Here is a 27582-nt window from a genome sequence, read left to right on the forward strand (position 1 = left end):
TCCCTCTGCGTGCCCAACTTCCCCTCCTCTCACCCCCATGCCCTACCCACCAGCACTAAGAAGAGGTACGTAGCTGCTATCTGCAGGAGCAAAGGAGGCAACAAGGCAAGGGAGAGGCACAGGGAAAGCCAGGGGCAAGGAGAGAAGCCCTCCTTCTCCACGCCAGGTAACCCCCTTGGGTGAAGATGCAAGAACGGCCTGTGATCCTGTGCCCCAGGGACAAGCACGGTCCACATCTGGTGCATAAACGTCCTTCCAGACGTTCATATGTGCAGAGATACACAAGCATATTAATCACTTTTCAACTTTCAGGGTAGACTTGACTCCAGACAAAGATCTCTAGGGGTTAATCCCAAAGGACTGTAAAATCCAAAGATCAGCTCAACAGAAGAGACGGGCAGAGGGCAGGTGGAGAGGCTCACACTTGAACAATAGCTTCCCTAAGCTTTCCGGAAGCTGAGAGTTTCTCTGCTCCAAGGTCAACAAACATAATTGTTTTGGTTAAGTGTTGTGTTTAGGTAAGTGATGTCAAAAGGGTCAAACATGTTTTCATTCTCAACGTTTATCAGAAACACGAAGTGCCACAATGTAGCATTCAATTGTCACCGTCTTCCTGGAGACCTTTGAGAACTTAATGAGTTCGTCCTTTTACACTAGGAGAGAGTTCAAACTGAAAGAATCTTTCTGACGAATCACATTAAAATTTACTCCAGACGGCCAGCGCTCTGAGCTACAAGAGTAAAGACAAGTCTTCCACATGCACTTCATTTGCTTACATGGCCTACGATTCCCTAAGAAGAAGCCCACAATTTATACCCCAGCGAAAGAGAAGGAGGAGCGGGCCAGCTCCGCCTTTGGGAAGAAGAGGAGGAAGAAGAAGAAGGAGGCATATTCTAGTTGCATGGGGAAAATCCTAAAGCAAACCCACCCGGACTTCGGTGGGTGCTCCTGGATCTTGGATGCACTGGGAGCTCTGGAGGATTTGGTGGCTGGAACGGGTTAGCCTAGAGGCGGTTAGACTGTCCCTCTATGTCCACAGAAGAGCCATCACCAGCAGAGAGATCCTTGAGGCAGTCAAGCAAAGATGCTCTCTGAAGAGCCTGGGAATAAATGAAGTGAATCTGAATGGCCCTGTTGTTGAAAAGATTACACTTGTCAAACAAAATTGGATCCGCTGGAGGACTGAGCTGGAAGATGAAGTATCTGAGAAGTACCCACTGCAATGGTGGTCTTGGTGTGACACACCTGGTCTCTGGGTCTTGCATTTTTAGTCTCAGACTTAATTTGTGAAAAATAACTAAAGGAAGGAAAGGTACTTTCAAAAAAAAAAAATTTATTCCAAATGTCTTTTAAATTTTGGACCTTAAATAAGAGATGAAGGTTTTTTTCTGAATCAAAATGTATCTTCTTGCTTAATGCAATGATAAATTTCCACAGAAGCTGCCCAGATTATACTTCAATGAAACCAAAGATCTAGAGAGGTCACAAGGAAGAGACTGAAGTGACTTTCAATTTAAAGCGATGAGAGGTTCAGGAAAAGCAACGCTTCTGGATGTCAAAGTTGTCCAGACTCTCAAATCTTGACTTCGGAGATTTAGAACACCATTGTGCTAAGGGGCATGGAGGCATCCCCCTACCAGCATGTTCCTTTCTAAACTTTTTCTCCCCCTTTCTCTTCATGCTCTGCACCTATTCCTACCACAGAGTAGATACAGAGAAGGTTTGTACTAAAAGTTATAAATGAACGGATGAATAAGTATCTCTACATGTCCATCAGAAATCCCACTACCTCCTGGTAAATTTTTTAATATCAAGTTTGCATTTGTTATCTTATTGATTCATAGTAAAAAGCAATGTGTGTAATTATTTTGCCAACAGCCTTCCCAGTAGACAGCAGCATATGGTAGGAAGATCATGGGTTTCTGAACATATATATAAATTTGAGGCTTTACTACCTCTTGTGCCCTTGGACAAGTTGTTTGACTTTCTTTTGCCCCAAATGTCTTGTTTGTGAGATGGGAATACTAGCATGTATTTTGTGTTGGGAGAGACAATTCTCCACAACTAAAGAAGAAACAATTCTTCCCCATTCTTGGCAGGTCAAGTTCTCACACTGCCATCTCTCTGGTTCTCTGCAGCCAGAAATGTTCTCTGCTTTTAAGGACTCGTGTGATCCCCTTGGCTCCACTGGGATAACCCAGGGCCATCTCCCCACCTCAAGGTCCTCAATCACATCTGCCACATAAAGGAACGTACTCACTTGTCTGGGGGGTGGGGATTAGGATCTAGACTAGTTAAGACTTTGGGGAAGGACATTATTCTTCTGACCACACTCTACTTCTAGAAGCCTCCTAAGATTTGCTAATTCTCAAAATTGTTCAACTTGACCATTTCCCAGAAAGGTTACAATTTTTCTAAAGGTGAAAGTCTCTGCTACAGTGAGGAGAATGAACAGGGCCGAGTGACAGGGTGTCTTTAAATTTCTTCCAATTTCTACACATTATCAGAAAAAAAAATGATCAAAGGAATCCTCCTGGGATTTAAGGGAATCTGCCGGGTGCCAGTAACCGGCGGTGACGAAAGTTCCAAGAAGAATGTGTATGTGAGAGCAGATGAAACCAAAGCTTTGGCCACACAGAGGACCTCTGGGAAGCAATGTGTTCTAGAAGAGTGGAGTTTCAAGCATCCAAATTGCCTTTTCTTGAAACAACAGGAACGTCTGAAATGACTCCTGTCCGTGAGACTTTCTTAACAGTGTGAGATTCGGGGGCAATTAAAGTGATGTGACAATCATATCATGTGAGGTCCCTTATCTGAGAGATGAGAGCATTGGCAGGAGTAGGAAGAAAGAGAGTGTGTGTGCACCTTGTAGCTAAGGATCAAATGCACACCCACAGGAAAAGTCATTTATTCACAAATATTTATGAGCAGCTCTGTACACAAACAAAAACAAAAAGCACTGTGCTAGGTGCTCCAGCCTTGAGGATGAATTAGTCAAGAAGCCTATCCTTAAGGAATTTGCACTCTACCACTGAAGGTGAGAAACAAATTATTCTGAGAGCATCAGGGGTGAACAGGAGTTCTGTAGAGCAGTGCTTCTCAAACTTTAACATGCCTGCATGTCTCCAGTTCAAATGTACATTCAACAGCACAAAATGGGGAGTAAGGCGGGTGGAAGGGGTGAGCACAGAGATAAGAGCCCCTGAGCAGAGAGGACGGATCCAAGTCTGACGGACCGGGGCCAATCCAAGAGCCCATGCCCCGCACCTCAGCTTCTAAACTTAACCGATACAGGTGAAGAGACCAAGAAAGAAAACCAGAATATTCCTCGGCCGGAAGAACGTGACCAATCACTGCCAGCCATGAGCCTGCCACCGCTGCTGCTGCACCCGGTCTGCATGTGATGGGTGTGCACGGATGAAGGCTGGCTCTCCCCACATCCCTCCACTCCCTCCCTCCCTCTCCCTCTTCCTCTCTCTTTCTCCTCCTTTCTCCCCTCCTTTCTCCCCTCCTCTCATTCTCCCCTCCTTTCTCCCCCTCCTCTCATTCTCCCCTCCTTTCTCCCCTCCTCTCACCTCATTCTAGCTGTGTACACACGGCTATATTTTAAATGGATAACCAACAAGGACCTACTGCACAGCACAGGGAACTCTGCTCAGTATTCTGTAACAACCTAATTGGGAAAAGAATTTGAAAAAGAGTGGATACATGTATATGTATAACTGAATCGCTTTGTTGTACACCTGAAACTAACACAACATTGTTAATCAACTATGCTCCAAAATAAAGTAAAAAGTTTAAAAAAAAAGAATGTATGGGTTGTCAATGCATTAACAGTGTGACTTTGTCACCAACAGAAATCACAGGTATTTTCATATCTTAGGATATTGTGTAAGCTCATCATAACCTTGAAATTATGGTAGTTATTAGACTTGCTGCTAGATCTTGTTATATATAATGTATATAATATATAATTTACACATTATAATGTGTAGACAAAGAATCACATATGTTTTGCTATCACAAAATTTTTTGAAAGAATATATGGGTTTTCAAATTGAAAGGGCACACAAAGTGTCAAGGAGGATAAATTTTAAAAATATTTTAAGACTAACACCTAGAACATTGTGGTGATACTTCAGAAAACCAAAGGCAAAAAGAAAATCCTAAAACTTCCAAAGAAAATAAATAAGTAGACAAAAAAATCCATGGCAATCGGATGGTACTGCATTTCTCACTGTCATACTGGGGGCAGGAAGACAATGAAACAGTACCTTGAAACTATTTTCAACTTGTAATTATTACCTAGTCCTTTAAGAATGAGGAGAAAATTAATGTTTTCTAATATTCAAGAATTTAAAGTTTGTAACCTGGGAACTCTCTCTGAAAGAAATGCCTAGACAACATGCTTAGAGGAAAACAAAAGCAAGAACAAAAAATTAAGCTAAATGATGATACAGGCTAATAGCAGTTTGGAATTATATCACAATATGAGACTGTGAGGAAAGGAAAGAAGGAAAAGAAGAAAAGGCATGAGAAGTTTCTCCTGTTTTTGAGAGAAGGACAGGAAAAAATGTAAGTTTTAATATGTCTATTGATGGTTTTTAATGTTATTTTTTAAACAGTAGAAAGGAAGGTGTGTATAACTTTAATAATCCCTCTTAAGCAATACACTAACAAAAGAAGCTAAAAAAAACAGACTGGCGGGGGCTTCCCTGGTGGCGCAGTGGCTGAGAATCTGCCTGCTAATGCAGGGGACACGGGTTCGCGCCCTGGTCTGGGAAGATCCCACATGCCGCGGAGCAACTAGACCCGTGAGCCACAACTACTGAGCCTGCGCGTCTGGAGCCTGTGCTCCGCAACAAGAGAGGCCACGATAGTGAGAGGCCCGCGCACCGCAATGAAGAGTGGCCCCCGCTCGCCGCAACTAGAGAAAGCCCTAGCACAGAAACGAAGACCCGACATAGCAATCAATCAATCAATAAAAATTAAAACTTAAAAAAAAAAAAAACAGACTGGCAAATTTGTCTACATAAAAACATAAAACTCACGTGGGCCAAAGAAACTATGAACGGTGTTAAAATAGCAAGGAACAGACAAGCTTCATACTGGAGAAAATATTTGCAAATCATATGTCTAACAAAGGATTTGCGTCCAGAATATATCAAGAACTCTCAGAAATCAACAGTAAGAAACCAAAAAAGCCAGGTTTTTGGTGAGAAAATTACAGAATAGTCACTTGACCAAAGAGGATATGCAGAAGGCAAATAGACACATGTACAGATACTCTACATCACTGGGCATTAGGAAAATGCAAATTAAACACAACAAGACACCATGTCACATGCATTAGAGTGGATAAAATAAAAAATACAACAGCAAATGCTGAGCAGATGCAATGCAGTTGGAACTCTCACGCACTGATGATGGAAATGCAAATGGTAAAGCCACTTGGGAAAACAGATTGATGATTCCTTACACTGTTAGACATACACTTAACACATGACCCAGCAAGTTCACACCTAGATATTTCCCCATAAGAAATGAAAACTTAGTTTGCTCTACAACCTGTACGTGATTGTTTACAGCAGTACTAGTCAGCCAAAAACTGGACACAACACAAACGTCCATCAATAATAGAATGGATGAGCAAATGGTGATACACAGGGGAATACCAGACCATAAAGAGCAGGAAAGACCTGTGCCCACACTCAGTGACATGGAAGAATCTGTCAACACCACATCGAGCAAAAGAAGCCAGACATGACAGGGCACATCTTGTATGCTGTCATTTATACAAAGTACAAAAGGAGCAACGCTCGAAGGGAATGCAGACCGGGAGAGTACACAAGTCAGATGCTGGTAATATTTTGTTTCTTAATCTGGGTGATGGTTATAGGGGTATGTTCAGTGGTTGAAAATTTACCAAGTTGTGTACTTATGATCTATGCCCTTTCCTACAATAAATTACACTTGAACATTTTTTAAAGAAGAAAATACATAATGTAGGCCCCCAAATACCCAATAAACATGTAAAAGGATTAATCTACGACTATTTAGGGGAATATAAACTAAAGCACTGGTGACATACCAGTTTTATCCATCAGAGTGGCAAAAATCATAAAGATAAAAATATAAATATTTTAGGAGGGTGTGAAAAATGGGTACTTCCATGTATGTACTGATGATTGCACCAATGGGCTCAGCCTTTTGCAGAGTAATCTGGAAGTTTATCTATTCATGTGTTTCAGTGTGCACACCATGTGACCAAGCATTTCCACTCATATAGATATCTCTTCTTCCTGCATAAAGAGGCATGCACAAGGCTGTCTACTGCATCATCATTTGTAAAACCAGAAAATTGGAAACAATGCAAGTTCCTATCCAAGGAAAATGAATTTTGGAACATCTCTAAAAATAATGAGCTGAATGGCGATACATGAGCCCAGGATGCCAGCTGTATACCTGTGGCTGTGTGACCATCAGTCTATTTCTTTCGCCACTGAAAGTAATTTAAAAGCTGCCTGATTGGCTCGGCTGTCTTGGTTATTTAGTTATAAGGATAGAGTGGAGCAGGTCAAGGGACAAGAGACCTAGCACATGCTATGTGGTCAATAAACATTTCAATAGAGGCGTCATTGTTGGAGGTGTTACTGAAAGCCATCCACTTCCTCTGGACTGTTTACCCTGTAACAGTAGTGATCTCAGAGGAGCTTCCATGGCTATGTGTTTATGACTCATATAAACATACAGATGTTTAACGGAAATGTAAATAAAGAATCAAAAAGTTAAAAAATAATGAGCTGTATACCAACACAAGACGTAGTCTTTTAAGTACTTTTAAAAGGATATCACGGAACGGTATAAAATACATAATTTACTTTTAAAAGATATTTATATATGTAGGAAGAATGATGTACAGCAATTTTTTTTAAGTGTATAGAAAAGAGGAGCAGAAAGGTACTCTAGGCTGCTACCGGGATTTTCCCTTGGGAAGGAAGTGAGACTGAGGGAGGGAAAAATTGAAAGGGATTCTTACATTTCATGCTCTACGCCTCTGTAGAGTTTCTGGACAAAACCTTTTACAATGATAGTATATTCGTGTATTATCCGTGCCATTTAAAAAATGTCAAAGAATATGTCAAAGAGGTTTTGTTACACTGAAGAAAACACATAGAGTAGAAATAAAACTAGACTCTAACAACAGTTCAGCTAAACTTAGTGGCAGATACTACGACTCCTACGAATGGGTTCAATATCACGGTGAGTATAAGCAAGACTATTCCCGCACAGAATGTGGGCTTTAGGAGAACATAAATCCTACAACTGGCTGCCTGAAACAGATACAACTAAAAGAATTCTTTTAACTGACAGACAGAACATAGGTGAGATTCCAGGCAGGTGCTGAGACGGGCAGGTTGTGACAAATGCATGTTGTTTTCAAAGGTGATGAAAACAGTCAGGTAGTAGCTGAGCCCTGATTGCTGTAGTCTTGGCCTGCTTCTCACGATTATGCTGTGTGGCCTTCGCAGGCATTTGACTTGGAGGCCACTCAACCCCGTGAGAACACTGTAAGAGCAGAGTTACAAAAGCATAATGGTAACAATCATAAAAACAATCATCGCAGCCATAAAAAGTACTTGTTAACACCAGTATCGTGGTAAAAGCATTGAGAGACGAGCCAGTCATTCAGTGAAAGTTGGAAACTACAGGTTAAAGCACGAAAGTCCAACAAAACTGAATTGTTATGTCCCAAACAACAGCTGAACATAACACATACAATAAAAATAACTGAAATTCAAGAAAAAGTAAGAGATAAATTGACATTAGAAACCTAATTGTTCCACTATAAAAGCAGCCAAAGCTACCGTTTATTGAGATTTTTCTAAGTGCCTGAAACTGTGCTGGGCACCTTACATACATTATCTCAATCCTCACAGCCCTATAAGGCAGCTGCTATAACTGTTCTCCTTGTTTTACCCACGAGGAGCCTGGGATGCAAAGAGGTCAAGTGTCTTTGCCATGAAGACTCAGCTAATCAGAGGTGAACCCGTGGCTCAGACTTGAGTCTGTCGAGCTCCAGGGCCCATGCTCTTAACCACGACATTATGTTGCCTCTCAGTATGAACTAACCAGAATGTGGGTAATCGATAAATAACAAATTAATAAAAGAAATTGCAGAGCTGATCAACAGCATCAATTGGACAGACAAGGGAGAGACGCAAAAGACAGAAGAAAAGAATACACTTTGTTTTTAAGAACATAAGGATCTCATAAAAATTCATATTATATGTGAAAGGAGATAAAACGAAGCCAGAACATCTAATATTCCACAATATTAAAAACAATAAAAGTAGAAATTAAAAGTGCAGGCAAAATTCCTATCAGCTTCATTCATAATAGCCAAAAACTGAAAACAGCCCAAATGTGCACTAATTGGTGAGTGTGGACAAGCAAACCGTGGTGCATCTACATAACAGATACTGTTCAGCAATGAACATGAGCATTCTGTTGATGTGTGCAACACATGGACGAATCTAAAAAATATTATTCAGAGCAAAAGAAGCCAGACACAAATTACTAACACTGTATGGTGGCATCTACATGACATTTTCTAAGAGGCAAAACTACCGGAAGAGGGAACAGATCAGTGGTTGCCAGGAACCGGGGGTAGGATATGGAATTTGGTTATAAAGGAGCACTGAAAACTTTTTAGAGTGATTGATAGAAATGTTCTAGATCATGACTGTGCTGGTTGTCCCACAGTTGTATACATTTGTCAAAGCTCATTAAATTCTCTGGTTAAAAGGGATAAATTTTATTGTATATAAATCACATCTCAATGAACCAGAGTTTTTAAATGCATGCAGAATTTAAAAGCTCGGCACCATATAAAACTTTTAAGTGCTTCAGTACTTCCTACATCAAGAAGAAAATTCCTTATATAACAGAATATTCTGAAAGAATATTTCCATATTAAAAGTGTGGACTTCTCCCAAAGCAGTGCTTAGAAGAGCACTTATTGTTCTCTTAATAAGATTAATAAGGAAGAAAAAATAAATAAAAGCAAATTCCAATTCTTCCCCCAAATTGCTAATCCCTAATTAGCAAATTTATTAAAAATTTTAAAATGTGGGGTGAAAAAACATATTGCCAATGAATAGAAATGACTATTTTAAAGTAGGGATGCTATTCTAAGCTATGCATTCATAAGTATGATTACTAATACTCTGTAGGTAGCTGCTAAGTATGAAATAATAAATTAGATATCACAGAAGAAAGAATGTAAATAGGTCAACAGACTAATTACAGAAGTAGAAACAGTTATAAAAAGTTCATGTCCCCAAAAAACAAATGGCACTACTGGAGTCACTAGATTACTGTCTTAAATTTCAGAAAACAATTGACTCCTTTCTTGCTACCAAAACTATTCCAAAATATAGAGAACAGCATATAACTCATTTTGTTTTTATAAAGTAAATGTGGTTTTGATCATAAAACCTAAAGGCACCGTGAAGAAAATTAAATGATAGCTCAATCTTCTGAACTTAAACACAAAAATCCAAAATAAAATCTAGGACACCAGGTGTGAGTTTAGGGAACCAACTCTATCACGGGGATTGGCTCCAGTCAGGGGCCTAGGGCACACCCCAGAGGGCACAGCCAACAAGACATTACGGCAAAGACACCACAGGCCTCCCCCAAACCCAGAGGCTTGGTGTAGACACCAGGCACTGTGCCAGGCTGAGGATACAGGACCACAGAGTCCCACACAGTCTCACTGCAGTGGCTTCTCTTGTTGCGGAGCACGGGCTCTAGGCATGCGGGCTTCAGTAGTTGTGGCACGCAGGCTTCAGTAGTTGTGGCACGCGGGCTCAGTAGTTGTGGCTCACGGGCTCTAGAGCACAAGCTCAGTAGTTGTGGCACACTGGCTTAGTTGCTGCGCGGCATGTGGGATCTCCCCGGACCAGGGCTCGAACCCGTGTCCCCTGCATTGGCAGGCGGATTCTTAACCACTGCGCCACCAGGGAAGCACCAGGGACTCACCTGCTGCTGGACTCGAGTCCTTTCAGGAGCTTTCTCTGTCTTTCTATTGATAGCTCTGTTTTTAAGGCAACGTCACTCTGTTTTATCTACAAATATATTGAATATCTGTCAAGAATACTATTTTGTTATTACCCTTTGTGAATTTTCTTGTCTATGTTGCCTGCTTGTTCTTTCAGATAAAATTATAAGTAAAATAGCAATTATGGTAATAAAACGTTTTTTTGAAAACACATTTTTCCTATATTGTCTTTTCACCAGTAACATGGCATATTTTTAATTTTATTTAATTTTTATTTAGTACCACTATGGAAATTCTTTGCCTTCCTGCCAGTTGCATGTATTTTTAACTTTATTGCATTGGTCAGAACTCCTAAATAACGATATGTAAATGGGCTTTCTTGTTCTCAGGGTATTTGTTGCTCTTGTTGTTGTTTTTGGGGCCACACTGGATGGCATGTGGGATCTTAGTTCCCTAACCAGAGATTGAACCCATGTCCCCTGCAGTGGAAGTGCAGAGTCTTAACCACTGGACTGCCAGGGAAGTCCCGGTCTTGTTCTTGGTTTTAATGATAAATGCTTTACCATTAAAAGTAATAAGTATATTGCTTTAAACAATAAAAATGAGGAGATAGACAACTGCTAAGCCAAATATTGGCAATAAGGCATAAAGATGACTGCACGTCTTTTCAAAGTCATACCGAAGCTTTATTTAACAGCCGCTGCCCCCCCACCCAGGGGTTATTTCATTCTCTAGCAGAATGTACTTTTATTTACTATTTACCACGGATACAAGCCAAGCCCCTGTGAAGCTATATGTTAACTTGTATGCTTAGACTTTTGTCCAGTGAAGAAGCAAATGATTTTTGTCCAGTACTAAAGATAACCCAAAAGCTTATAGTTTTATTGCCCTGTACGGCACTAACTGTTTTGCCTGTGAGGTAGCCAACTAGCTTCAGCACGCCTTTCCCAACTGACAAATGCTCTGAGAATCAGCCCCGTCATGTTGCTGGTCTCCTGGGTTAGGTAAATCGTTGACATATACTCACTCTACATTTAGACGAAAGTCATGTTTTCAACTTTTGAAAAATTATACTGCTTATACGTTAAACAAATAATGACACAAATCACCACCCAATTACAATTGTGGTAAGGGCTCTGAAGGAAATGGGGGTGACCTGTCATGGACCGAGGGGTTCTGGAGGAAATGGTGCTTAAACGGAGGCCTGGAGGCTGGCTGCGCTTACAGGAGACACGCGGGCAGGGAAGAGCCATCCACAAGTTGGTCCTTCCTAGGGTAATCTACTGACTACATCTAAAGATCCCCAAAGTCACAGAGGAAGGTAACCGAAAATTACTCTCTACAACTGCTGAAGCAGAGTTGTCTTGTATTTCTATACCAATGCAATTTTCAAAATAAAAATAATAAATAACAATGGTAATTATATCTACTGTTGACTCAGAGTTTACTACAGTGCTCCAGGTCTCGTACTAAACACTTGAAATGTATTACCTTCAATCGTCACGACAGTCCTAAAAGGTAGTTACCATTATTATCTCCACTTTACAGATGAGAAAACAGGCTCAGAGAGGTGAAGTTACATGCCCAAGAGTACACACTAAGCCTGCCTGATATCAGAGCTGAACTCCTTTGCTGTCCTGCCTCTTCCAAAGATATTTGTTCAAGTTTGTGCCCCTTTATAATGGGGAAGGAGTATGTTATTTTCATTTTTTTAACATAGCCCTTTTTAACATCATGGCAAGAAAGCAGCAGGGAGGTGAGACATGTGAAGGGCACTGTGGTTCAGTGTTTACTTTTGCTGGCCCTGCTCATTTTCTAAAGCTTCCCGCTACGGTGATTTGGAAGTAAAAAGCAGGGTTTGCTTAGAGTGACTTTTCAAAAAGAAGAGTGTCTTGTTGAAAACCTGTTTACTCCATGCCTCTGCTTTTAACTATTCCCCAACACAGCTCCCTCTGTTGCTTTTCTCTCATCTGTAAGCCCTGAGCACTTGTCCAGAAGCTTTTAGCCCAACTGAGTAGGCAAAAAGCCTTCGCCACCACTTACCTTGCAACTCGCTATAAGGTTCTCGTTAAGTGTTTGTCTGACTATTCAGTCAAGGATTGAGAGTCCATTGTGGGCAGAGTCCATTTGCCTTGATTGTGTGTAAGCTTTCCAGAGTTCACTGCTTGGTTTTTGTTCCTTTTCTTTTTCCACTGGTACTTCCTGCTTTTAAGCTGAGAATTATATAAAAATGTAATTATCCCGTCGCCTTCCTTAATCTTATATTCAAGAAGAACACATGTGTCTTTTGTATTTACCGAAATATTTCCCAAGCGACCCAAAGGTATATTGAATTCTCTCCTGGGTTCCTATGGCTGGGAGTCTAATACCAGCCATGGCCCTTCATGACTTTTTTAAAATCTTGAACATCCTACAACAAAATCACAGAATTCCAAAATACCTGAACTAAAGGCCCCTTAGAGATTGTCTAGTCCAACTTCTACATTTTACACAGTGAAAAAGAAAGGCTGGTAAAGTTCCTGTGCTAAGACCTCACCCGAGTATATTAATATTTACTTTGCATTATATATTTTGCCTTCCCAATTATACACTCTTTGAAAACAAAGACCCTTGACAAACATTTTTCATATGGCATCTGCGACATGTATCTATGAATGGAATAGATATTTAGAAGGGATCGGGGCATGGGTGTTTCATAAGACCTCCTGCTCAGGGACCTCTGCCCTAAACTGAGTGACATGAGATACAATCCATAAGAGATGCACAAGGTTCTAAATGAGACTGTCAGGAACCTAGAGAAATTCCATCCCAGCTCAATGGGTCCCTTGGGGGAGCTTTGGGCTTTATTCTGTTTGCTTTTATTATGTATGTAGTACGTGGACACACACTTGTGAAAGATCCAGGCAACACAGTGTCTTTCTATATAAAATATCTGATCTACCACTTAATTGCATGTGACCTTGGACAAACCCCTTTTAACTCCCCTGTCGCAGTTTCCCCATCTGTAAACTTCAAAAATAAAAAAACTCAGTTCATATGGTTATTGTGGTAATTAAGTGAAATTTTATATTTATACTCTATATATTAAGCTATCATCACAGTGCCTGGAGCATATTATGTGTTCCATAAATGATAAGTATTACTATATAATTGTTAGGAATGATTCCTAACACTTGAATAACAATTTTCATTTTGATCCTAATAGAGGGTAGAAGTGAGTAGTGTTCTCCTCACTTCAAAGATCAGCAAATTGAGGTGCAGAGGGGATAAATGCTTATTCCAAGGTCACATTTCTAGCTCAGAAATGGCAGACCTGAAATTCAGACCAACCCACTCTGAATCAAGACCCTTCTCTTGCCCCATGGTAATGCCCCAAGGTAATGCATACTACCTTGCATTAATGATGAAAAATAAATGAGATTCAAGCAACAGTATTTTCAAAATACTGAGCACCTCATAGATGCCAGGCACTGTTCTAAACATTGAGGCTAAAAACAGGAGCAAAATAGACAAAAATCTCTGTTCTCATCCTTGAGGGTGAAGACAGTCAATAAGAGACTAAATGGGTGAAACACATAGTATGTCAAATGAAGGGGAGCAGTATGAAGAAAGTTAGCTTGGGAAAGGGAGAAGGGGTGTGCCCAGGATTAGAGGACAGAGTACAGTTTTAGAGATGATGACCTGGGTTGGCCTCACTGAGAAAAGTGACCCTTGAGGGAAGATCTGGGGAGGTGAAAGAAGAAGGCAGACGGACATCTGGGGAGAGCAATCCAGAAAAAGGAAATGGGAAGTGGAGAGGCCCTGAAGTGAGAGCATGCTGATTGGTCCAAAGAATAACAAGGAGGCCAGTGAGGTGGATGCGGAGTGAGCCAGGAGATGGGATGATGGGATGAAGGCAGAGAAGCAATGCAGGAGAGCGCTGGTGGCCAGACAGTGAAGAGTGGGCAGGACTTCAAAAGGATGAGAGCCACTGGAAGGTTTTGTGCAGAGGAATGTCATGGTTTGACTTCTGCTTCAGAGGCTTGCTCTGGCTGCTGTACTAAGGTTAGATGATAGGGAGGAAAGGGTAGAAGCAGGGAAACGTGTCAGGGGACTATTGCAAGAGAAAGAGGATGGTGGCTTGGACCAGGATAACAGCAGTGCAAGGAGGGAGAAAGTGACCAAATTTTGGAGAGATCCTATTTTATTATGAAAATTTTCAAACATTGTGAAAGCAGGGAGAGTGATACAGAAAACCCCCATAAATCCATCACTCAGATTCAGTAATTTTCAAGATTTTGCCACATTTGCTTAATCAGCTTTTTTTTTTTTGGCTTAAGTATTTTAAATTGCATACATCGTTATCAGTTCACTGCTACATATTCTATGCAATACACATATCTTTAAAAATATGAATATTTCAGGGGTGTGGCCAAGATGGCAGAGTAGAAAGACCCTGAGCTTACCTCTTCCCATGGGCACACCACAATTATAACTACTGACAGTGCAGCTATTGATGAGAAAGCACAGAATACTAGCAGAAAAGATCTTCTAACTAAGGATATAAAGAAGGAACCATAACAAGATGGGAGGAGGGACAGAGTCGTGGTATAGTCAAGACCCATATCCCGGGTGGGTGATTCACAAACAGGAGAATAATTGCGGAGGTTCCTCCCAAGGAATGAGGGGTCCAGCCCCCACACTGGGCTCCCCAGCTGGGGGTCCTGCTCTAGGAAGACAAGTTCCCAAAACACTTTCCTTTGAAGGCCACTGGGGCTTACTTCTGGGAGAGCCAGAGGGCTGTGGGAAACAGAGACTCCACTCTTAAAGGGCACACGCAAAATCTCACACGCTCCAAGACCCAGGGCAGAAGCAGTCATTTGAAAGGAGCCTGGGTCAGACTCACATGCTGATCCTGAAGAGTCTCCTGGAGAGGCAGGAGGTAACTGGAGCTCCCCCTGGGGACACAGACACTGGTGGCAGCCATTCTGGGGAGCTGGTTCTACCACGTGGACATTGATGCTGACTTACCAGGTGAATTCTATCAAACACTGGGAGAAGAGTTAATCCCTATCCTTCTCAAACTATTCCCAAAAAATGCAGAGGAAGGAATGTTTCCTAACTCATTCTATGAGGCCAGCATCACCCAGATACCAAAACCAGACAAAGATACCACACAAAAAAGAAAATTACAGTCCAATATCACTGATAAACCCAGATGCAAAAGTCCTCACCCAAACACCAGCAAACCGAATCCAACAATACATGAAAAGGTTCATACACCATGATCAAGTGGGATTTATCCCAGGGGTTCAAGGATGGCTCAATATCTGCAAATCAATCAAGGTGGTAACACCCATATTAAGAAATTGAAAAATACATATATGATCATCTTAATAGACACAGAAAAAGCTTTTTACAAAATCCAACATCCATTTACGATAAAAAAAAAACTCTCTGGAAATTGGCCTAGAGGAACATACCTCAACATAATAAAGGCCATATATGAAAAGCCCACAGCTTACATCATCAACAGTGAAAAGCTGAAAGCAAGATAAGGAAAAAGACAAGGATGCCCACTCTCACCACTTTATTCAGCAGCCCACTGTCACCACTTTTATTCAACATAGTATTGAAGTCCAAGCCACAGCAATCAGACAAGAAAAGGAAGTAAAAGGAATCCAAATCGGAAAAGAACTGTTACTGTTTGCAGATGACATAATAGTATACAGAGAAAATCCAAAATATGTCACCAAAAAAAACTATTAGGACTCATCAATAAATTCGGTAAGGCTGCAAGATACAAAATTAATATACAGAAATCTGTTGTGTTTTTACACACTAACAATGAACTATCAGAAAGAGAGAGAAAGAAAATAATCCTATTCACAATCATATCAAAAAGAACGAAATAGCTAGGAATAAATCTAACCAAGGAGTTAAACGATTTGCTCCTGGAAAACTACAAGACACTGATGAAAGAAATTGAAGATGACATGCGCCCCAATGTTTATTGCAGCACTATTTACAACTGCCAGGACATGGAAGCAACCTAAATGTCCATCAACAGAGGAATGGATAAAGAAGATGTGGTACATATACACAGTGGAATATTAGCCATTAAAAGGAACAAAACGGTGCCATTTGCAGAGACGTGGATGGACCTAGAGACTGTCATACAGAGTGAAGTTAAGTCAGAAAGAGAAAAATATTGTATATAAATGCATATATGTGGAATCTAAAAAAATGGTACAGATGAACTTATTCACAAAGCAGAAATAGAGATACAGACATGGAGAATAAACATATGGATAACAAGGGGGGAAGGGGGGAGTAGGATGGATTGGGAGATTGAGAATGACATATATACACTACTATGTATAAAACCGATAACGAACGAGAACATACTGTATAGCACAGAAAACTCTGCTCAATGCTCTCTGGTGACCTAAATGGGACGGATATCTAAAAAAGAGTGGATATATGTATGTATAACTGATTCACTTTGTATAACTGATTCAGTTTGTACAGCAGAAAATAACACAACATTGTAAAGTAGCTATACTCCAATAAAAAAAAAGAAATTGAAGATGACATAAACATACGGCAAGATATACTGTCTTCGTGGACTGGAGGAATTAATATTGTTAAAATTACCATACAATCCAAGGCCATCTGCAGATTCAATGCAATCCCTATCAAAATACCAATGGCATTCTTCACAGAATTAGAACAAATAATTCTAAAAATTTGTGCAGAAAACTAAAAGACCCTAAATAGCCAAAACAATTTTGAGAAAGAACAAAGCTGGAGGTATCATGCTCCCTGATTTCAGGCTATATTACAAAGCTAAAGTAATCAAAACAGTACAGTACTGGCACAAAAAGAGACACATACATCAATGAATAGAGAGTCCAGAAATAATCTCATGTACTTATGGGCAATTAATCTATGACAAAGGAGGAAGAATATACAATGGGAAAAGACAGCCTCTTCAATAAATGGTGTTGGGAAAACTGGACAGCTACATGCAAAAGACCAAAACTGGACTACTCTCTCACACCATACACAAGAATAAATTCAAATGGATTAAAGACTTAAATGTAAGGCCTGAAACTATAAAACTCCTAGAAGAAAGCAGGCAGTAAAGCTCTTTGACATCAGTCTCAGTAGTATTTTTTTGGATCTGTGTCCTCAGCCAAAGAAAACGAAAGCAAAAATAAACAAAGGGGACTACTTCAAGCTTAAAAGCTCTTGCACAGTGAAGGAAACTATCAACAAACGAAAAGGCCGCCTAATGAATGGGAGAAGATATTTGCAAACAATATATCCAATAAGGGGTTCATATCCAAAATATATACGAACTCATACAATTCAATATCAAAAAAACAAACAACCCAATTAAAAAATGGGCAGATGATCTGAATGGACATTTTTCCAAAGAAGATATACAAATGGCCAACAAGCACATGAAAAGATGCTCAACATCACTAATCATTAGGGAAATACAAACCAAAACCACAGTGGGATATCACCTCACATTTGTCATCAAAAAGAATGGCTGTCATCAAAAAGACAACAAATAACAAGTGTTGGCGAGGATGTGGAGAGAAGGGATCCCTCATGTACTATTGGTAGAAATGTAAACTGGTGCAGCCACTATGGAAAACAGTATGGAGATTCCTCAAGAAATTAAAAATAGAACTAATGTATGACCCAGCAATTCCACTTCTGGGTACTTACCCAAAGAAAACAAAAACACTAATTAGAAAAAAAAATGTGCACCCCCTAGATTCATTGCAGCATTATTTACCATAGCCATAACATGGAAGCAATCCAAGTGCCAATCAATAGATTAATATATGAAGAAAACGTGGCATACACATATACAATGGAATATTTATCTATTTATTTATTTATTTTTGGCTGTGTTGGGTCTTCGTTGCCATGCACGGGCTTTCTCTAGTTGCGGCGAGCAGGGGCTACTCTTTGTTGTGGTGTGCGGGCTTCTCATTGCGGTGGCTTGTCTTTGCTATGGAGCATGGGCTCAAGGCACGTGGCCTTCAGTAATTGTGGCTCACAGGCTCTAGAGCACAGTCTCAGTAGTTGTTGCGCATGGGCTTAGTTGCTCCGTGGCATGTGGGATCTTCCCGGACCAGGGCTCAAACCTGTGTCCCCTGCATTGGCAGGCAGATTCTTAACCACTGTGCCACCAGGGAAGTCCCTACACAATGGAATATTACTCAGCCATGAAAAAGAATGAAATCTTGCCATTTGCAACTATATGGATGGACCTAGAGGGTATTATGCTAAGTGAAATAAGTCACACAGAAAGACAAATAATGTGTGATTTTGCTTATACGTGGAATCTAAAAAATAACTGGACAGCTACATGCAAAAGAACAAAACTGGACTAAAACAAATGAACAACCAAAACAAAACAGAAACAGAGTTATAGACACAGAGAACAAACAAGTGGTTTACAGAGGGGAGGGAGTGGAAGGAAGAAAGAAATAGGTGGTGAGGGAGATTAAGAGGTCCAAACTTTCAGTTACAAAATAAATGAGTCACAGGTATGAAATGTACAGAGCGGGGAATATAGCCAATAACTAGGTAATATCTTTGTATGGTGACATATTGTAACTACACTTATCATGGTGATCATTTTGAAATCTATAGAAATGTCAAAACACTATGTTGCATGACAGGAACTAACATAGTGTTGTGGTTCAATTATACTTCGAAAACAAACAAACAAACATACAACCAAACTCATAGAAAAAGATATCAGATTTGTGGTTACCAAAGGCAGGGTTTGGGGGAGGGGGAATTGGATGAAGGTGGTCAAAATGTACAAACTGCCAGTTATAAGATGAATAAGTACTAGGATGTAATGTATAATATGATAGATATAACTAACACTGCTACATGTTATATACGAAAGTTGTTAAGAGAGCAAATCCTGAGTTCTCAACACAAAAGCAAAAAATTTTTTTTACTTCATTCATTTTGTATTTATATGGGATGATGGATGTTCACTAAACGTATTGTGGTCATCATTTCACGATGTATATAAGTTGAATCATTACTCTATACACCTTAAACTTATACAGTGCCTTATGTCAAATATATCTCAATAAAAGTGGAATAAAAACGGACATTTTTGAAATATAATTATCATACCTAATAAAATTAGCAATAGCTCAATAACTCTCAGACCAAAATCCAATTTCCAATTTCTCCCCTTTATTCTGAGCCATGCAGACGACAGGATCTTGGTGCTCCGACTGGGTGTCAGGCCAGTGCCTCTGAGGTGGGAGAGCCAAGTTCGGGATATTGGTCCACCAGAGACCTCCCAGCTCCACGTAATATCAAACGGCAAAAATCTCCCAGAGATTTCCATCTCAACGCCAAGACCCAGATCCACTCAACGACCAGCAAGCTCCAGTGCTGGACACCCTATGCCAAACAACTAGCAAGACAGGAACACAGTCCCATCCATTAGCAGAGAGGCTGCCTAAAATCATAATAAGGCCACAGACACCCCGAAACACACCACCAGACGTGGACCTGCCCACCAGAAAGACAAGATCCAGCCTCATCCACCAGAACACAGGCACTAGTCCCCTCCACCAGGAAGCCTACACAACCCACTGAACCAACCTTACCCACTGGGGGCAGACACCAAAAACAATGGGAACTACAAACCTGCTGCCTGCGAGAAGGAGACCCCAAACACAGTAAGTTAAACAAAATGAGAAGACACAGGAATATGCAGCAGATGAAGGAGAAAGGTAAAAACCCACCAGAGCAAACAAATGAAGAGGAAATAGGCAGTCTACCTGAAAAAGAATTCAGAGTAATGATAGTAAAGATGATCCAAAATCTTGGAATTAGATGGAGAAAATACAAGAAATGTTTAACAAGGACCTAGAAGAACTAAAGAACAAACAGTGATGAACAACACAACAAATGAAATTAAAAATTCTCTAGAAGGAATCAATAGCAGAATAACTGAGGCAGAAGAACGGATAAGTGACCTGGAAGATAAAATAGTGGAAATAACTACCGCAGAGCAGAATAAAGAAAAAAGGATGAAAAGAATTGAGGACAGTCTCAGAGACCTCTGGGACAACATTAAACACACCAACATTTGAATTATAGGGGTCCCAGAAGAAGAAGAGAAAAAGAAGGGGAGTGAGAAAATATTTGAAGAGATTATAGTTGAAAACTTCCCTAATATGGGAAAGGAAATAGTTAATCAAGTGCAGGAAGCACAGAGAGTCCCGTACAGGATAAATCCAAGGAGAAACATGCCAAGACACATATTAATCAAACCATCAAAAATTAAATACAAAGAAAAAATACTAAAAGCAGCAAAGGAAAAACAACAAATAACATACAAGGGAATTCCCATAAGGTTAACAGCTGATCTTTTAGCAGAAACTCTGCAAGCCAGAAGGGAGTGGCAAGACATATTTAAAGTGAAGACAGGGAAAACCTACAACCAAGATTACTCTACCCAGCAAGGATCTCATTCAGATTCGACAGAGAAAGAAAACCTTTACAGAGAAGCAAAAGCTAAGAGAATACAGCATCACCAAACCAGCTTTACAACAAATGCTAAAGGAACTTCTCTAGGCAAGAAACACAAGAGAAGGAAAAGACCTACAATAACAAACCCCAAACAATTAAGAAAATGGTAATAGGAACATACATATTGATAATTACCTTAAATGTAAATGGATTAAATGCTCCAACCAAAAGACACAGACTGGCTGAATGGATACAAAACAAGACCCATACATATGCTGTCTACAAGAGACCCACTTCAGACCTAGGGACACATACAGACTGAAAGTGAGGGGAAGGAAAGAAGATATTCCATGCAAATGGAAATCGAAAGAAAGCTGGAGTAGCAATTCTCATATCACACAAAATAGACTTTAAAATAAAGACTATTACAAGAGACAAAGAAGGACACTACATAATGATCAAGGGATCAATCCAAGAAGAAGATGTAACAATTGTAAATAGTTTTGCACCCAACACAGGAGCACCTCAATACATAAGGCAAATGCTAACAGCCATAAAAGGAGAAATCGACAGTAACACACTCATAGTAGGGGACTTTAACACCCCACTTTCACCAATGGACAGATCATCCAAAATGAAAATAAATAAGGAAACACGAGCTTTAAATGATACATTAAACAAGATGGACTTAATTGATATTTATAGGATATTCCATCCAAAACCAACAAAATACACTTTCTTCTCAAGTGCTCATGGAACATTCTCCAGGATAGATCATATCTTGGGTCACAAATCAAGCCTCGGTAAATTTAAGACAATTGAAATCATATCAAGTATCTTTTTGACCACAACGCCACGAGACTAGATATCAATTACAGGAAAAAATCTGTAAAAAAAGCAAACACATGGAGGCTAAACAATACACTACTTAATAACCAAGAGGTCACTGAAGAAATCAAAGAGGAAATCAAAAAATACCTAGAAACAAATGACAATGAAAACACGACGACCCAAAACCTATGGGATGCAGCAAAAGCAGTTCTAAGAGGGAAGTTTATAGCAATACAATCCTACCTTAAGAAACAAGAAACATCTCAAATAAACAACCTAACCTTACACCTAAAGCAATTAGAGAAAGAAGAACAAAAACACCCCAAAGTTAGCAGAAGGAAAGAAATCATAAAGATCAGATCAGAAATAAATGAAAAAGAAATGAAGGAAACAATAGCAAAGATCAATAAACCTAAAAGCTGGTACTTTGAGAAGATAAACAAAATTGGTAAACCATTAGCCAGACTCATCAAGAAAAAAAGGGAGAAGACTCAAATCAATAGAATTAGAAATGAAAAACAAGAAGTAACACCTGACACTGCAGAAATACAAAGGATCATGAGAGATTACTACAAGCAACCATATGCCAATAAAATGGACAACCTGGAAGAAATGGACAAATTCTTAGAAAAGCACAACCAACGGAGACTGAACCAGGAAGAAATAGAAAACATAAACAGACCAATTACAAGCACTGAAATGGAAACTGTGATTAAAAATCTTCCAAAAAACAAAAGCCCAGGACCAGATGGCTTCTTCACAGGAGAATTCTATCAAACATTTAGAGAAGAGCTAACACCTACCCTTGTCAAACTCTTCCAAAATATAGCAGAGAGAGGAACACTCCCAAACTCATTCTACGAGGCCACCATCATGCTGATACCAAAACCAGACAAAGATGTCACAAAAAAAGAAAACTACAGGCCAGTATCACTGATGAACATAGAGGCAAAAATCCTCAACAAAATACTAGCAAACAAAATCCAGCAACACATTAAAAGGATCATACACCATGATCAAGTGGGGTTTATCTCAGGAATGCAAGGATTCTTCAATATACGCAAATCAATCAATGTGATACACCATATTAACAAATTGAAAAATAAAAACCATATGATCATCTCAATAGATGCAGAAAAACCTTTTGACAAAATTCAACACCCATTTATGTTAAAAACCCTCCAGAAAGTAGGCATAGAGGGAACTTTTCTCAACATAATAAAGGCCATATATGACAAACCCACAGCCAACGTCATCCTCAATGGTGAAAAACTGAAACCATTTCCACTAAGATCAGGAACAAGACAAGGTTGTCCACTCTCACCACTATTATTCAACATTGTTTTGGAAGTTTTAGCCACAGCAATCAGAGAAGAAAAAGAAATAAAAGGAATCCAAATCAGAAAAGAAGTAAAGCTGTCACTGTTTACAGATGACATGATACTATACATAGAGAATCATAAAGATGCTACCAGAAAACTACTAGAGCTAATCAATGAATTTGGTAAAGTAGCAGGATACAAAATTAATGCACAGAAATCGCTTGCATTCCTATACATCGATGAAAAATCTGAAAGAGAAATTAAGGAAGCACTCCCATTTACCATTGCAACAAAAAGAATAAAATACCCAGGAATAAACCTACCTAAGGAGACAAAAGACCTGTATGCAGAAAATTATAAGACACTGATGAAAGAAATTAAAGAGGCTACAAACAGATGGAGAGATATATCATGTTCTTGGATTGGAAGAATCAACAATGTGAAAATGACTATACTACCCAAAGCCATCTACAGATTCAATGCAATCCCTATCAAACTATCACTTGCATTTTTCACAGAGCTAGAACAAAAAATTTCACAATTTGTATGGAAACACAAAAGACACCAAATAGCCAAAGCAATCTTGAGAAAGAAAAACGGAGCTAGAGGAATCAGACTCCCTGACTTCAGACTATACTACAAAGCTACAGTAATCAAGACAGTATGGTACTGGCACAAAAACAGAAATATAGATCAATGGAACAGGATAGAAAGCCCAGAGATAAACCCACCACATACGGTCACCTTATTTTTGATAAAGGAGGCAAGAATACACAATGGAGAAAAGACAGCCTCTTCAATAAGTGGTGCTGGGAAAACTGGACAGCTACATGTAAAAGAATGAAATTATAACACACCCTAACACCATACACAAAAATAAACTCAAAATGGATTAAAGACCTAATGTAAGGCCAGACACTATAAAACTCTTAGAGGAAAACATAGGCAGAACACTCTATGACATAAATCACAGCAAGGTCCTTTTTGACCCACCTTCTAGAGAAATGGAAATAAAAACAAAAATAAACAAATGGGACCTAATGAAACTTAAAAGCTTTTGCACAGCAAAGGAAACCATAAACCAGATGGAAAGACAACCCTCAGAATGGGAGAAAATATTTGCAAATGAAGCAACTGACAAAGGATTAATCTCCAAAATTTACAAGCAGTTCACGCAGCTCAATATCAAAAGAACAAACAACCCAATCCAAAAATGGGCAGAAGACCTAAATAGACATTTCTCCAAAGAAGATATACAGATTGCCAACAAACACATGAAAGGATGCTCAACATCACTAATCATTAGAGAAATGCAAATCAAAACTACAATGAGATATCACCTCACACCGGTCAGAATGGCCATCATCAAAAAACCTACAAACAATAAATGTTGGAGAGGGTGTGGAGAAAAGGGAACCCTCTTGCACTGTTGGTGGGAATGTAAATTGATACAGCCACTATGGAGAACAGTATGGAGGTTCCTTTAAAAACTAAAAATAGAACTACCATACGACCCAGCAATCCCACTACTGGGCATATACCCTGAGAAAACCATAGTTCAAAAAGAGTCATGTACCACAATGTTCACTGCAGCACTATTTACAATAGACAGGACATGGAAGCAATCTAAGTGTCCATAGACAGATGAATGGATAAAGAAGATGTGGCACATATATACAGTCGAATATTACTCAGCCATAAAAAGAAACGAAATTGAGTTATTTGTAGTGAGGTGGATGGATCTAGAGTCTGTCATACAGAGTGAAGTGAGAAAGAGAAAAACAAATACCGTATGCTAACACATATATATGGAATCTAAAAAAAAAAAAAAAAGAAAAAAAAAGGTTCTTCAGAACCTAGCAGCAGGACAGGAATAAAGACGCAGACGTAGAGAATGGACTTGAGGACACGGGGAGGGGGAAGGGTAAGCTGGGACGAAGTGAGAGAGTGGCATGGACATATATACACTACCAAATGTCAAATAGATAGCTAGTGGGAAGCAGCCACATGGCACAGGGAGATCAGCTTGGTGCTTTGTGACCACCTAGATGGGTGAGATAGGGAGGGTGAGAGGGAGGAGACATGGGGATATATGTATATGTACAGCTGACTCACTTTGTTATACAGCAGAAACTAACACACCATTGTAAAGCAATTATACTCCAGAAAAGACGTTAAAAAAAAAAAAAGAAGTTCAAATATCTTGGAGTCAGTATCTTTAGAAAAACACTTAGATGGAAGGCCTGAACTGTGGCTTCTCGTAACAGAGTTAAGCTGAGCCAAACAAAAACCCAAGTATCTGACAGTGGATCTAAGTCTACATGTCTTCCTTTATTTCTTTCCCAATTTCTGCCTTATTCAGAAATAAATGAGCAGCTCTAAAATAAATCATAAAAGGAAAATAAAATAAAGGTTCATTTTTCATGGTCCTCAGGATGGAACACAGAAATACGTGGGCTGGTTTTGGCCCGAGTGTAATGGAGAGATGGGTTTACTTATCCCTAAGTCTTACTTTTGTCTGCCCATCTAATTGTGCTTTATTAATAGATGTTGTCCTAGCTTGCATTATCCCAGAGGTAGAATCCAAGCCAAGAATTTAGGTGCAAGTTATTTATTCAGAAAATTCTCCCAGGAGAAACCTGTAAGACAGTGGGGAAAACAAGCTGCCTACAATCTCACAAAACTGGGGGATAAAACCTGGAATTCACAGCTGTTGTGTAAACGTCCCCAGATTTAATTAGTACCACTAAAGGATTACACCCTGAAAGTAAAATAGAGCTTAAATAGACAAGGCCTTTACAAACACCGTAATCCAACCTCAAATCAACTAATGACTGAAAGCAACGTATGACTATATTAACTGCCTGACAAAAACTGGAAAAAAAAACAAAGAACAAAACAGAACACCTTTTGACAAAGATAACACCACTCAAGCAGCTATTACTTTTCCTACATAATGTCTGGCAATTAATTGAAAATTTTCATGTATGCCAACACACAGGCCCACAAGAAAAATATAGACAATACAAACAGACCAACAGATGATCCAGATATCAGAGTTATCAGACACGGACTCTCAAATAAAAATAAAAATACCTCTGAGTATTACATCAGAGACATCTGTTTCACTCCATCCACCCTTGAATCCTGCATTCCGAAGAAATACTTCACACACTTTCAACTCCTCTAATATTTACTTCCACTTTCACAAATGACAAGCTCACGTTGCTATCTCTGAATTCATACGTTTCAGTTATTATCTACCGACTTCCTATTGCAGTTGATAAGATTTTAGCTCTCTTTCCACTTTCCTGCCTTGCAAATCTCCCTTATATACCTCATTCCTTCCCTTCCTCTCACAGAACACAGTTACAATGAATATATGGAGAAATCAACATTCAGGGTTTAATTTATTAGGGTTATACGAATACTGATTTCTACTGAGCCATTTATTGTTCAGTAGTTCCTTTCATGTACAACTTATAGTTTTCCAGCAGTTAATAATTGACTCATTTTTCATCTTTACATTCTCTATATACCTATCATTCATTCTCCCTTAAGCTCCCCAATAAATTTATAAAACGCAGCAACAAAGACCCAACGCAGCCAAAAATAAATAAATTAATTAAATAAAAAAAAAATTTTTTTGAAAGGGATCTTGCCCTAGAGGGTGGCTTTCCAGGCCAAAGGGGCCCAGAAATCCGAGGCTGGAGAATGCAGCACAGAGGCAGAAGTCAAGATGGAATCAGCAGCTCCCGATGGAGAAGCACCATTCACATCACAGGCTAACAGAGGGGCCCAGAATGGGTTTTGCAAGAGCCCACAGAGCGCCCACAAGAAAAAGAGCCAAATGTAGACATCTGTCCACCCAGGAAGCGTGAAGCCATCTCATGCCAGCGCATGTTCCTTTACTTCTCCGTTCCACCCCCCTCCATCCTGGTGAAGTCAGGAACAGCAGCTGGCACGTCCAGGAGGAGGGAAGTGAGAAAAGGAGAAGCTGATCATAACCCCTACTGAATGGCATACGGCCCGCCTAGAGCCGGCCCTCCCGCGCTAATAACTAGATGTTCTCATTTCTGTATCAAAACTGTGCTTTGTAACTTAGGGCTTTCTATTACCTAAGAATGAGTAGAAGAGTTATGGACCTCCCTTACCCCGTGGCAGGGGATGGATACCCCTTCAGAAGGGGTTAAAAGAAACAGTAAGTGATAAAAAATAAGTCTTAGGTTTATACGCTACACGTGTAGCCCATTCAACATATCAGTTAACAAAAATTGGGAAGTAAAGATAAGTGGCTGACTTCAGGAGTGGGGAAAAAAAAAAAAAGATTCTGCAAGTGAGTTTGCATCTTAGAAGAGAGACTGAGACCAATGAGCAGGGTCAATTGCTCAGAAGTGGAAGTTAGTGCTGAGGAGTCATAGGTCTTGGAGGGAGAAGAGAGAGAGAAGAGGGTCGGGACAAAATTTCGACTGATAATTACAGAAAATAGAAAAGGCCTGGGAAAGCCACTGGGCATGATGCACCACGACATCAAGAAGATGCTGGTGGTTCAGGCAGCGGGAAGTCAGGACATTGAACAACTCTGGTTCAGTGATTCAGGGCTGAGCTGCAGAGAGGGGTCCTCGGCGCCAGCCTGGGGCTGGACGGACTGGCCTTTGTTTCTGACCTAGTATGGGGGCAGTCACTTCCCTACTTGGCACTCGACTGTGTTAAAGGAGGGTCACGGACGGCAGGCAGGATGCAGCACGAGCCGAGGATGTGCAGCGTTGGGTGAAAGCCTTTAACTGTCCCACGAGGAAGGTACAGTCCAGCTGCTGCCCCTTCTGCGGCCGCTTCTACTTGGAATGA

General features: G+C 39.9%; 1 pseudogene; it reads left to right on the forward strand.

Moving 5' to 3' along the window:
- Positions 1–757: 757 nt before the first annotated feature.
- On the forward strand, positions 758–27582 carry LOC137766686 (histone H2A.N-like; annotated as a pseudogene).

The sequence above is a fragment of the Eschrichtius robustus genome, chromosome 6, assembly GCF_028021215.1.
Source record: "Eschrichtius robustus isolate mEscRob2 chromosome 6, mEscRob2.pri, whole genome shotgun sequence".
Lineage (NCBI taxonomy): Eukaryota > Metazoa > Chordata > Mammalia > Artiodactyla > Eschrichtiidae > Eschrichtius > Eschrichtius robustus.